Consider the following 13400-nt stretch of genomic DNA (forward strand, 5'->3'; position numbering starts at 1 on the left):
CTCCGTCAGCTCCGGTCACGTCACCACCAGGCTCCTACGCCGCCAAAGTTAAAGGCTCCTCGGTTCCAGCGTCCCTTTCCAGCGTCTCTTCCACTGCACCACCCTCTCCATCCCTGACTGACGAGAGCCGCTCCTTCGACCTCCGGCTCGCTATGCTGGAACGCCAGCAGCGAGAGCAACAGCGAATTTCCCACGACCTACAACAGATCCACGCCTTGACCCAAACCCTCCAGAGAACCACCTGCTCTCTTACCTCCCAGGTTACCAAGCTAAATGAGCACCTTGCCACACTCACCACTCCCTCCTCCACCGCCCAGGTCGCCCCTTTGGCTGATCTCGAAACCACCACACAGGCACACCACGCTCGCTTGGTTCAGCTAGAGACATCGGTTCTGCAGATTCTTACCACCCTCCAAGCACAATCCAAACAATTAGAATCCTTCACTTCTACGCTCCAATCCCTGCATGAGTCACTGCCCCCGGCCAAAAAGAAGGAACGCGTACCCTCACGAAGTTCTACCTCTACACTATCATAATGGCTTTTGGCGAGGACCTCGAGATTTTGCAGTGGAACTGCCGAAATCTGTGCCATAATAAGACCCCCCTCCACCAGTATGTAATCGCCCGCCCCTCCCTGCCCCATTTTCACCTTCTCCAGGACACCCGGGCGGCCCGCACTGTCCCAGGCTACCGCGCCTACCATGCCACTACGGCCACACCACTTGCGTCTATTTATGTACGTAGCGACGTGCTCGTGCAGCCACTTGATATCCCTTCCGTCCTTCTTAAGTATTTAGTTGGTGTGGTCTATTACCACCCTTCTTCCCGCGTCTCACTAGCCCTTTTGTCTTTCTACAACCCCCCTGTTACCTCCTCTTTATTTTCCGCCCTGGGCAAGTTCCTTCACTCTCTTCCTTCTAACTCCCATCTCCTCTTTGGTGGTGACTTTAATGCCTCTCACACTCTGGGGCTACCCTCAAACCCTCAAACCCGACCGCCTCCTCCACTGTCTGGCCCAGGAACGCCACCTCACCCTTCTCAATACTCCTGGCTCCCCTACTCGAGCGGGCACTGCCTCACAGCGTCCCACGACACCCGATCTCACTTTCTCTCGGGGTTCACTTTCATTTCACTGGCAAGTGACAGCCGAAACTCTTCTCAGTGACCACTATCTTGTCCACATTTCCACCTCTCTTTCCCACATCCCTCGAAGTCATCCGGTCACTCATACTGACTGGCACGCCTTCCGCGCTAATCTCGCCTCTGACTCCTTTCAATCCTACGACGACTGGACGTCGCGCATCACTGCAGCGCTCACGTTCAGTAGCCGTCGTGTTCGCTCTTGTCACCCAGTCCCAGACCCAGATCCTCACCTACTCCGTTTATTGCGTCGCCGTAAACGTCTTCAACGCTCCTTCCGCTGCCAACCCCACAATGCCCAACTTTCTTCCCGGATCACTGCTCTGCGGGCCGAGATCGTCGCCCACTGCGCCTCACTCGAGCACTCTCGTTGGAGTGCTCTTTGTGACCGTCTTGACTCTGCATTGCACTCGCGATCCACATGGTCTCTGTTCAAATTCCTCCTTGGCACTAAGCCTGCCCTTGCTCCCACTCTAGCTAAAGCCCTCACTCAAGGAACTCCCTCCGATGTTTTTGATCAGCTCGCCTCTCTCTATCTCCCGCCCCCTCTGGCACCCTCCAACCCGGTGTACTGCGGTGGACCTAACCCCGATCTGGACCAATCCTTCAGTCTCCGGGAGCTCGAATCGGCTCTGGCTGCTAATGCTACACGCTCGGCTCCCGGTGAGGATGCCATTACATACACCACACTTCGCAACCTTCCTGACTGCGCCAAAGAATTCCTCCTTAAAACCTACAATGATGCATGGGACAGCGGCTGCCTGCCCAGCTCCTGGACCTCCTCCCTCATTTCTATGATTCCAAAGCCGGGCAAGCCTCCCTCTCTCTCTAACCTCCGCCCAATCTCCCTGACATCATGTGTTGGTAAGACCCTTGAGCGAATGGCCCTGACTCGCCTCTCTAATTTTCTCGAGACGAGGGAGTTCTTCCCTCATTCTCTCATCGGCTTCCGACGCCACGTCTGTGCACAGGACATGTTTCTGGTTCTCCAGCACACGTTTCTGTCACCTACCCCCCCTCAAATTCACGCACTTGTGACCGTCGATGTTCGCAAGGCCTTCGACGGTGTTTGCCACGACCACATCCTTTCCCAACTCTCCTCCCTAGACTGTGGCTCCCGCATGTACTGTTATATCCGCTCATTCCTCTCTAAACGTGTCGCTCGCTTTCGAGTCGACACCTATCTGTCCGACCCCCACAACCTCACCCGAGGCACTCCTCAAGGTGCTGTTCTCTCTCCTACCCTTTTCAATCTTGCTATGGCCCCTCTCGCCTCCCAGCTAGCTGAAATTCCCGACCTGCATCATATATTTTACGCCGATGACATCACTCTCTGGTGTTCGTCTGGCTCTCCCGGTCACGTACAGGACACCCTGCAACGTGGCCTAGATCTCATCGACTCCTTTCTCACCACTGCTGGCCTCTCTCCTGCTCCTGAAAAATCCGAGCTCCTTCTCCTCAACCATTCCTCATACCAGCGCTCACACAACCAATTCGTCTCTCTCCACCTTTCTGGCTCTCCCATTCCTGTCGTCACGCAGTGCAAAGTTCTTGGCTTTTCTTTGCATGCAGCCAAGAACGTGCAAGCCCTCCACCGTGCTGTCACCACCTGCCACTCCGTAACTCACCTCCTGCGGCGCGTGGTCACTCGGCGCTCAGGTCTCCACGAGGCTCATGCGTGCCGAGTTGCCCACGCGCTGGCCCTCAACAAGGTCTTGTACTTTGCACCCTACGTTTCCTTCAATCAGACTCAACTTAACGCTCTTGAGACTGCCCTTGTGGGCCTCTACAAGGCAGCTCTCAACCTCCCTATCACTACCTCTACTGCAAAGATCTTTGCAACAGGCCTCTTTCATCCTCTCCGTTCTCTGCTCTCTCTCCATCATGACTCGCAGATTGCCCGGCTTTCCCTTACCCGTCAGGGTCAGTGGTTACTGACTCAAGCGGGTATCTCGCCCATTCCCTGCGCCCCGTTTACCTCTCCTATTCCCACCCCGGCTCCCAATCTTCGGTTCCTCCCCCTTCCGTCCAACATGTCCCCCGTTCTGCACGCCGGCCGTCGTCATGCGGCCGCACAGCACCATTCCCCTCTCTTTGATACCCAGGGTGTAGCTTACACGGATGCCTCCTTCGTGGCTCCTCGAGGTTCCTGCGGCTAAGCCCTGTACCACCCCCACCTCCCCGCTCCTGAAACTCACACCAGCGGGCCGTTTCTACGCCCTCCGGATGCATTGTCCCTCGAGGTCCTCGCCATTGCGCATGCCCTCCAGTCATTTGCCCTCCTTCCCTCTCTTCAAGAGTACACAGTCTATTCAGACTCACAAGCCGCTTTACACCACATACAGAAACGCACCCTAACCCCTTCTCTTCAACAGGAGGTCGAACGAGCGGTCTCCGCTTTGCAGCCTTCCATCGTTTTCCTCCGCTGGGTCCCTGGGCATTCAGGGATTGACGGCAATGAGCTGGCTCATCAGCTCGCCCGTGACACACTTTTCCGGGCACCGTTGATCCCCTGGCCCAAGCCCTCGGAGGACGGTGGGAGACTCACCCTTCGCCACACCATAAAAGAGGTCTACCTCGAGCTCCGCCTCGACAAACGCCTTTACCCTCCCCCTCATCCATCACTCAGAGTGCCGGAGGCTCGCCTTCTTCGGCACGTTCAAATGAATGCAATCATCACCCCGTCTCGCCTCTTTCTCTATCGCTATCGATCGGACCCTTCCTGTCCCAACTGCCCCTGTATCTATGCGGACCTTGCCCATTGCCTCTTCTATTGCCCGGCTGCTCAGCAGTCGGGTTCTTACCCTCCACCTTCTTTATCCATGACCACCTGGCTCGACTGGCATGGCGCTGAAGGGGAGGAAGAACAGCGACTTCTGGTCGCCCAGGCGGTCGATATGCTCGGCCTGTAAATTTTGGCCGAATAAACGTCTTCTACTACTACCGTATTTACTCGCATAATCCTCGCACTTTTTTTCGCAGAAAATCGGTGCGAAGTTAGGGGGTGCGATAATTACGCGGGGAAAATTTTTGAACAATGCTTTGGGGTGCTGAAAGCAAATAAATAGGCTGTGAACCGGGGTTCTCAAGCCAGCTATTGTAAATTTAATCAAAACTTCATTTGCAAGCAGGACTTACGTTTGTAAGAAAACCACAGAGACGACAAACACTAGCTGCAGAAACACTTTATTTGCGAAGGCTGGCCGCCCGCAACATCACCATCACTAAGAGTCCGCGGAGTCCACGTCGACATTGCCATCGCTATCGCTGGTCGCTGCTTCGTCGGCTTCCTCAGCTTCACCCTCTTCATCTTCGTCCCACACAAAGTGGTCTTCTGTCGCGTCCAGGGCGTTGGAAATGCCAGTTTTCTTGAAACTCTTCACGACCACGTCAGCGCCAATCATGCTCCATGCATCTGCTACCCAGCTGCACAGCAGCTCCACAGATGGCCTCTTTATCTTGCCACCCGGCGTAAGAGCGTGTTGGCCTTCGGCCATCCATTCTGCATACAGCCTCCGAACGTTATCTTTGAACGGCTTGTTCAAAGACACGTCCAGAGGCTGCAGCATCGATGTGAGGCCACCTGGTATTACTGCGATGTCCGTACGCAATTCCGTCAACTTCGCGCGAACAGAGTCCATGAGGTGACCGCGGAAGCTATCAAGAACGAGAAGCGACGGACAAAGAAGTGCTCCCGGTCGCCGTGTTGGGGATGCGATGATTATGCGAGGAAAAAAAAAATTCCAATTTTCGATAGGCAATGGGGGGGGTGCGAGCATTATGCGAGTAAATACGGTACTATATATATATATATATATATATATATATATATATATATATATATATATATATATATATATATATATATATTGTAATGTGGAAAATTGCACAGTTAGTGTGATCGGGCACAGTCCTTGTCCCAGCAGTGCTGCTCAGCAGGCCGGCGTTCGCAAGAGCGCACCCGAGCTTCGTCAGCTTCGTCTTCTGTCATCTTCCTCTCCTTTCCTTCGGCAGCGCTGGCCGCTGAGGCAGCAAACCCCAACTCTCTTTCTTACAATACCCCCGGGGTGAAAAGGCGCCATCCTGGCGGCCTAAGGGCACGAGACGAGAGCTGGGTCGTAGTAGGGCTTCAGGCGGTGTAAGTGCACGATTTCACGGCCGGGGCGGCGACGGTCCGACGAAGGCGTGATGGGCTCCACAAGATAATTAACTGGCGATGTCTGCTGAACAACGCTATATGCGCCCTGGTATTTGCTCAGCAGTTTTGTAGACTGTCCTGGGCTGGAGGAGGGCACCCAAAGCCAAACCAAGGAGTGCGGAAGATAAGGCGGCGGCAGACCGGGAGAAGCGGCGCGGGAGCTGTTCTGACGGTGCTGGTCGTGTGAAGTAAAGGAACGGGCGAGTTGACGGCCTTCTTCGGCATGCGCAGCGGCCTGAGAGACGGTTGTAAATTCGGACGAATCGGGGCGGTAAGGGAGTATGGTGTCCATGATGGAGGAAGGCTCGCGTCCGTACAGAAGAAATTACGGGGAAAAGCCAGTAGTGGCTTCCGTTGCAGAGTTGTAGGCGTATGTAACGAAAGGTAGAACGCGGTCCCAGTCTGAGTGATCGGCAGAAATGTACTTGGCCATCATGTCGCCGAGGGTCCGGTTAAAGCGCTCGGTCATGCCGTTCGTCTGCGGATGGTACGAAGACGTCGTGCGGTGAACGATATGACACTCCCGAAGGAGGGCTTCCACGACGCCGGACAAGAAGACGCGACCTCGGTCGCTGAGCAATTCCTGAGGCGCACCGTGACGAAGTATGATGTGCTGAAGTATGAAACCGGATACGTCAGAGGCCGTCGCAGCTGGCAACGAGGCAGTTTCGGCATAGCGCGTGAGATGATCAATGGCGACGATGATCCAGCGGTGCACTGCGGCAGTGATGGGAAGAGGGCCATAAAGGTCAATTCCAACACGGTCGAATGGCCGGGCGGGACACGGTAAAGCTTGCAGAGGAGCAGGTGAGTGCGGTGGTGGGATCTTGCGACGCTGATATTTCAGGCAAGAGCGTACGTACTGGCGGACGAAACGGTACATGCCCCGCCAATAATACCGAAGGCGTAGGCGGGTAAGTGTTTTCAGGAGACCGGCATGAGCGCATTGCGGGTCATCATGATAACTGGCACAAATGGCGGAGCGGAGATGCCTTGGAATCACGAGCAGCCATTTGCGACCATCGGGGAGGTAGTTCCGACGGTACAGCAGTTGCTCACGTGCGGCAAAGTGATGGGCTTGACGATGGAGCGCTCTAGAATGGAGGCGCGGTGAGCGGTAGGAAATCCAGAAGAGGTGTAATCCAAGGATCCTTGCGCTGCTCAGAAGCCATATCAATAGGGTCGAGAGAAGGTGTGAGGCCGGAAATAGATGGTGGGTCAGGCTCAGAGGTCACAGGGGAGTGCGAGAGAGCGTTGGCGTCGGAGTGTTTACGACCGGAACGATAAATGACCCGAATGTCGTAATCTTGTAAACGCAGAGTCTAACGAGTGAGGCGGCCAGATGGATCTTTGAGTGACGACAGCCAACAAAGGGCATGGTGATCGGTAATGACATCGAACGGGCGCCCGTATAAGTAAGGACGAAATTTTGTGATCGCCCAAATAATCGCCAAACATTCTTTTTCTGTGATGGAATAATTAGTCTTCGCTTTTGTGAGCGCTCGGCTGGCGTAAGCAACGACGTACTCATTGAAACCCGGTTTCCGCTGAGCTAGAACGGCACCGAGATCAATGCAGCTGGCGCGGAAGGGTCGAAATGGCGCAAGATTGGAGGAGAGTTGAGAAGCTGGCGCAGCGTTGCAAAAGCTTCGTCGCATGCAGGGGACCAAGCCGACAAGTCGTGGCTACCAGCGAGAAGTTGCGTCAGCGGGGTGATAACGGCAGCAAAATTCTTGATGAAACGGCGAAAGTAGGAGCAAAGGCCAAGAAAGCTTCTGAGTTCTTTCAGGGATGTGGGCTTCGGGAAAGCAGCAACTGCGCGGAGCTTGGCAGGGCCCGGGAGTACACCATCCTTGGACACGACGTGGCCTAGGATAGTCAGCTGTCGAGCGCCGAAGCGACACTTTTTAAGTTTAGCTGCAGGCCAGCGTCACTGAGACAGCGAAGGACACTCTCGAGGCGAAGCAGATGAGACGCAAAATTCTGGGAGAAGATGACAACGTCGTCCAAGTAGCAGAGGCATGTCTGCCATTTAAGGCCACAGAGGATGCTGTCCATCATACGCTCAAAAGTGGCAGGCGTGTTGCAGAGACCGAAGGGCATCACATTAAATTCATACAGCCCATCAGGCGTGATGAAAGCTGTTTTCGGGCGATCGACGTCGGCCATCGGCACCTGCCAGTACCCAGAGTGCAAATCCAACGAAGAAAAGTACTTTGCTCCCTGCAGGCAATCCAGCGCGTCGTCTATACGAGGCAGGGGGTAGACGTCCTTCCGAGTAATTTTGTTGAAGTCTCCGAAAATTTCGAAAGACTCCAAGCAGGTTATTGTCGAAGTTTACTCTAGCGTAAGGAAGCGCTTCCCGGAGAAGAATATGCGTGAAGTTCTCGAAACTGTGGGCGAGATGACCGGGGTGGGGTGAGCTCTTGGACAGTTGCGAGGTTAAAGAAGGAAGGTATGGCTACTGGAATAAGATCACCGCAAAAACGACCTAGCAAGGTGACCATATCTAGCTCTCTCAGTGTTAAAAAAATTACGAGGAACTTTAGCGGCTAAAGTGTGGAAAGGCGAAAGCCTGAGAGCTGCATTCTGCTATGCGATTGTTCACTGCACATTTTGTTGGTGCATGAATTAACTGCCAATTAATTAAGCTTCGCCTTTAGGAGTGGAACGCGACAGCGTGTTGTAGCGCTGCCACGGAGTCCATGGAACGCCACCACCCGTTCGGCGCGATGCGTTGCCCTTGGAACGCAACGCTTTTTGAGGAAAGGAACTGGAGCTGTAATTCTCTCATCTCGGTGGACACCTGAGCCGATCCGTACAGGAAGGGAGGAAGTGTGAGTGAAAGAAGAAAGAGGGGCCGTAATGAAGAAAATGAAAATTGTGTTTGAGGAAAGGAAATTACGCATTAACTGTCTCACATATCTCAGTCGACACTAGTCGAAAATTGTATTTGAGGAAAGGAAGTTGCGCAGTAACTGTCTTACATATTTCGGTGGACACCCGTCAAAATTCGCGCGCGGTGACGTCACGACAATTTGAACCAATCTGAAACGGGCACAAATACACCTTGCTCGTTGGTAAATTGTTTTTTTAGGAAAGGAAATGTATCTGTCACTCATATCTCGGTGAACACCTAAACCTCGCCGTAACGGGAAGGGAGGAAGATGGGAGTGAACGAAGACACCGTATTCACTAGACGCACCTTTGTTCATTCCAAACCATCGAGCTGGCATGGCGGAGTGGTAGCATGTTCGACTCGCACTCCGGAGACCGGGGTTCGATTCCCAAGCTCGGCCAATTTCTTACTCGGTTTTATTTGTTTATCTGGTCTGACTAGAAAGGTTAATTAGACCAATTGGTTAAGTAAGCAATTAACTAAACTCAGTCAAACTTACTTGGAGCATCACTATACGATCCCTTTAATCGGTTGCATGGTTAGTATTGATTGTAAAACATTTTATTCGCCGGGAAGAGCTTGGCAAGAGGTCGCGTTAAGTGGTCGAGAGTACGTAGCCCTCGACGACTTTGTCAGCCCACTCCACCGCCAAAACTTGCGTTCTGGGGTCAGAGCTAGCCAGCACGGTCTCCCACCGCTCGAGAGAAGGAGCTGTAACTAGATCACCCGGAGGTGGCTCTATTTTGCAGTCCCACAGGATGTGATCGTAGGTAGCACGTTGGCCACAGTGTTTGCAGTTTTGGCTGTAAAGATCTGGATAAATGTGCGCGAGGAGTGATGGGGTGCGTATCGATCTCGTCTGTAGACGACGCCACGTAACCTCTTGTTCTTTAGTAAGTCTTTTGTCTGGAGGGGGGAAAATTCTCCTCTCTAATTTAAAATGATTGGTGAGATCATGATATGTGATCATGGAGTCCTTCGTGAAATTCAGGGAGCCAGACTCATCCACTGCCCGGTCGACGACACCTCGGGCTTTATTGTGGGCTGCCTCGTTCCCCGGATTCCCCGAATGGGCTGGGACCCATATCAATTCGGAATAATTTGGTGAGAATTTGGTTGCGTTAAGGATTCTAAGGGAGGTGTTTGTAATTCGCCCTTTAGCGAAATTATTGATACCCATTTTGGAATCGCTGAGGATGATGCTCCCTTGGGTATGTGCTAGGGCGAGGGCTATAGCCGCCTCTTCTGCCGTTTCAGAGGATTTCGTTTTGATTGTCGCCGAGACGATTTGGTCGCCATTCTCGTTCACAACCACAATTGCAAAGGCATTGGTATTTTTGTATTCTGCCGCATCTACATAAAGTGTTGCAGCGCACTGTCTGTATTTGTTATGTAAGGCTTTGGCTCGTGCTTGTCTTCTACCCTCATGGTGTAAGGGGTGCATGTTTTTGGGGAGTGGTTTGATTAGTAGGGCCGTCCTATAGTCGCGGGGTAGGTCTACTTTAGCATCGTTATTCGTAGGTTGAAAGTTAATTCCGAGCCTGGTAAGAATACTCCTGCCAGTTCTGGAATTGGCTAATCGCGCTGTTTGAGCCATTAAATGGGCTTCTTTCAGTTCATTGTAGGTGTTATGTATTCCTAACCTCATAAGCCTGTCGGTTGAGGCATTTAGTGGGAGTCCTAACGCAGCCTTATAGGCCTGCCGTATCATACTGTCCAATTTGTCCCTTTCTGCTTTCGAAAATTTGAGATAAGGGGTGGCATAGAGTATCCTGCTTAGCACAAAGGCCTGCACTAGGCGGCATAAATCTCTTTCCCTCACCCCTTGTCTGCGGTTAGCTATGCGGCGGATTAATCGCGCCGTCGCTTCTACCGTGCGTTTTAGCTTAGTGAGTGTGTCAGTATTCTTTCCATTTGTTTGTAAATACAACCCCAGTATTCTCATGGTCTGTACCTCTTTGACAGGTCGTCCATTAACATAGACGTTTATTTGCGGGGGGGATGTTGTGGTACGTCTACCTCTTTGTTTACGACGGATCACGAAGAGTTCAGATTTTTGCTCTGAACAAGTGAGGCCGGATTCCCATGCGCATGCCTCAATGATGTCCACTGCTGCTTGGAGTGTGTCTTCTATGTAGCCTTCGCATCCTTTGGTTACCCAAAGTGTGATGTCATCTGCATAGAACGTGTGATGTAGGTCTGGTATTTGTGCCAGTTTGGGGGGAATTTTGATGAGGGAGAGGTTAAAAAGGAAAGGGGACAGGACGGAGCCCTGTGGCGTTCCTTTACTTCCTAGTGTGATTGGGGCAGACTCTATTGTTCCGACCGTTATCACTGCTGTTCTGTTAGTGAGGAAGGATCGGATGTAGTTGTACGTCCTTTCTCCGGGGTTGATTTCTGACAAGTTTGTCAAAATGGCTTTGTGGGTGACGTTGTCGAAAGCTTTAACAAGGTCTAAACCCAATATTGCTTTCGTTCCTGTTCCCTCGTCAGCTTCAATTATGTCCTTGTTAAGCTGCAAGAGTATGTCCTGGGTAGATAGTTGGGCCCTGAATCCTAACAATGTTTCAGGTAGGAGGTTCATGTCCTCCGCATAGTTTTGGAGCCTATTGAGGATGACATGCTCCATGAGTTTGCCTAGGCATGATGTTAATGAAATTGGGCGTAGATTCTCAGTGCTGAGTTTCTTACCCGCTTTAGGAATAAAAGTGATTTTCGCGTGTTTCCACTCTGGTGGTATGTTGCCTGCATGCCAGTATTTGTTCATAAGGTCTGTAACCGCCGCGATCGACGTTGCGTCTAAGTTCCTGAGAGTCTTATTTGTTACTTTGTCTGGTCCTGCCGCAGATGTTGTCCGCAGTTTTCCAATTGCGTACCAGACCTCTGCGTCTGTGATGTCTGCGTCTAAATTTGGATTAGGAGTCCCCCGGTAGTCTGGTTGTGTGGTACCATCATCCGTGTTTAGATAACGTTCTGCTAGCTCTTTGATTAGGTCTTCAGTTGTGCCCTCATATTTATGTATGAGTCTGTACAGTTGACTTTGTTGCACGGGACGTGTTTGTTCTGGGTCGAGCAGGTGTCTTAGAAGATGCCATGTCTTCTTATTTCCGAGCTGTCCATTGACGCTTTCACATATTTGGTGCCATTGTTGTGTTTGGAGAGTAAGTGTATGTTCCTCGATTCGCCTCTCGATGTCAGCAATCTTTTTGCGTAGTCGCTTGTTGTGTTTTTGCTTCTTCCAGCGTTTTTGGAGGCCTTTTTGTGCCTGCCACAGGTGTAATAGTTTTGAGTCTGCAATCTGCTCCTCCTTCTCAACTGGCACCACAACACTAGTGGAGCTGACATCCTCATTCAGGGAGATAACCCAGTCGCTAAGGTTAGAGATCTCCTTTGGAGCTGTCTTGTCGCGAAGTTGCCTGAACTTGTCCCAATCCGTGGTTCGTATTTCTTTTGCTTTGTTTTTAAGTTTTGTCGTGGGGAAGGTGATGCTAAGGATGAAGTGATCACTACCAAGGTTTTGCCCGGTGTTGACCCACTTTGCGTCCTTGACGTTTTTAGAGAGGGATAAGTCTGGAGATGTGTCTACACATACACTGTTACCCATGCGTGTGTGGTCGCTCGGGTTGTTTAGCGTTGTGAGCCCTAGTGACTGTATGATTTGCCAGAGCAGGTTCCCTTTCGGAGTTGCTTTGGTATATCCCCATGCTGGGTGTTGAGCGTTGAAGTCTCCCACAATTATTAGTTGAGCCCTAGCAGCCAGCCTTACCGTGTTTATCAACATGTGTGGGAGTCCATTGCCTTTGTTTCTGGGCGGGTTGTATACATTAAGGATGAAGAGATTTGAGTCTCCTTTTTGCCTTGGTACTATTTCAAGTAGGGTGTAATCTTCTTCCGAATCATTTATAAAATGTTGAATTGCGGTGATATTTCTATGCACCAGAGTGGCTGTGAAGGAGCCGGCTGCGTTACTAGTATCGTAATGAGGTGGCAGATATGCTTTATAGCCTGGCAGTGTAGCCCTGCCGCTAGCTTCTTGCAATGCAATCACGTCTAAGGTTGGAACAGACGGTGCTTGTTGGATGTGGAGCTGCAAGTGGGCCCGCTTGCGGCGGAAGCCTCTGCAGTTCCATTGCCAAATTTCAAATTTTTGGCGTGGTGCCATGTTGGGTTATAGATGGTTGTGGCGTCGTGGACAGATCCAAGATGGGGGGTAGGCGGGCCTCGATAGTTGTAAGCCTATCCATTATTTGCTGCATGCACGTGGCTATTTGGGATACCTGTCCCTCTAGTGTTGCAAAGCGAATATCTATCTCTGCAAATTTGGTAGTAACGAGGCCTTGGAAGGTTGCTTGTTCTGTTGATATAGCGCTAGTTCTCTCTGACAGAGTATTGATGTCTGCCCTGAGTTTGGTAGGCGCTTTCGATGGCTGCGGGGTGTCGGCTTCCGAAGCCTCGGCCTTTCTTTTGGATTCCTCGCCTTCTTTTGTAGGAAGCGGTCTTTTAGTTGCTATTCTGGCGTCTGGGTCCGTCGCGTTATGGGCCGAAGACTGGGACGCGGTGGAGGGAGTGTGGGAAATAGCGTCTGTTTCCATCGCATAATTGGTCGAAGCCAGGGACGCGGTGGGTGGCATTCTAGCTGCAGTGGCATTGCGTACCTGATGCGCTTGTAACAGGCGTTTAATGTCAGCCAACTCTTTTTTAAGGCTGGCAATTTCTCTGTCTCGGGATTGTAGTTGGATCTGAAACTCCTTCTCTCGAGCGTCAATAGATTGGGAGGCCTCTGCTGGCCAGCTCACCTTTTTATTGGAGCGGCTATCGCTGCGTCCGCGGCTCGAGCTTCTCTTGTCGTTCCCTGCAGGGTTCCCCAGGGGTGGGAAGGAGCTGGAGTTGTTCCGGCTGTGGCTTCCTCCTTTTCCGGTAGCACCCTGTTCCTTCTTCCTGGACCTAGACTGGTGTCCGTGCAGTGATGAGTCGTTGTCCCCTTGCTTGGGTGCCTGGTTGCCATGGGGCGTTCCTTGTTTGTTCTTGTTGATCAGCCGGAATTTGCAGTTCCGGCTGCCTGTGATGTGGCCCCCGTTGCAGACGATGCAGACGGGTTGGCAGGTTGGCTGTTCTCCCTCAGGTGGAGGCGAGTGATTTTCTCCGCAGCGGCGGCAAAGGTTC

Source organism: Amblyomma mixtum, chromosome 2 (assembly GCF_055824585.1).
Source record: "Amblyomma mixtum isolate Tamu chromosome 2, ASM5582458v1, whole genome shotgun sequence".
NCBI classification, from domain to species: Eukaryota; Metazoa; Arthropoda; class Arachnida; order Ixodida; family Ixodidae; genus Amblyomma; species Amblyomma mixtum.